This window comes from Lithobates pipiens, unplaced genomic scaffold (genome assembly GCF_037356315.1).
Source record: "Lithobates pipiens isolate NorthernLeopardFrog02 unplaced genomic scaffold, aLitPip1_a1.2 Scaffold_28, whole genome shotgun sequence".
NCBI classification, from domain to species: Eukaryota; Metazoa; Chordata; class Amphibia; order Anura; family Ranidae; genus Lithobates; species Lithobates pipiens.
In genome coordinates, this window is record NW_027507789.1 from 188134880 (window position 1) to 188135962 (window position 1083).

The window sequence follows — 1083 nt, forward strand, 5'->3', positions numbered from 1 at the left end:
AGCCGTGCATCGGGGCAATGTCTCACTACCTGTGATTAGTGCAGTGCTGCACCAACTTCCTGGCGGGCTCTGCACGTGTTCCATGCAAACACACCTGAGCTCATCCCTATCAAGCAGTCTTATCAGTTCTGTCTAGCTAAATTCCTTGAACTACAGAACCCCTCCACCTATGTCACAAAGATTTGGAAAGAAGGTAGGGCTCTGTGGGTCAACAAAAGATAACAGAGCAGGGCTAATGTTATTTGCAACAATTGCAGATGACTAATATGGGACTAAAACGGCATTTTAGTCAAAAGACTATAACTAAAACTAAATTAAAAATCTGATGCCAAAATTAACACTGCTTGTTTAGGAGCAGGGCCTGAACAAGCACGTGACCTGCAGTGGCTTAGCCCCCCTCTTGCCCGTACTGAGGTGAAAACGGTTGCTTTTTTTTTTCCAAAGTGCATCTTGTGTAAACTAATAGATCACGGTGTGCCCTTGAGATGTGGGTAAGCCATCTTGGATTCTTAGGACTTTAATGTGGGCGTGTTTTTTTTTTTTTCACGTGAAAGCAGAACTACACTGTATCTGAGCACCACAAACCAAAAACACCAATTTATTTTTTAAGAAAACGCCCCCAACCATCCATGTCTCCATGCTTTATTATGCTGAGAAACTACTTATATTGAGATACACGAGTCATGTAGCATTTACTTCCTGGAATCCACATGCATTTAGCTCAGGAATGCAGGTAGGAGGGTGTGCTTAGCTAAGAAAGCCCCTCCTGAAGACTCCAGGGATGTATGACATTATTTACCTAGACCGGGAAAGCAGAAAGTAACTAAAGAAATGAAAAAACAAACAAAAAAAAAAGTTGATAACAAGTAAATAGGACATGCTTTCCTATTTACTAATGCTAGCAGTATAAAAGTTTAACAATAGTCAAATGTTGATTGAGAGAGTGAAGTTCTGCTTTAAGTACACGAGTACTAATAGTAGTAGTACAAGTGTAACACTTCATATCAAGGTTCTGTAGATGACACACCTACTCTTTCACATAGCTACATATTCCATACACACAGCTCATCACCAAGCCACCAC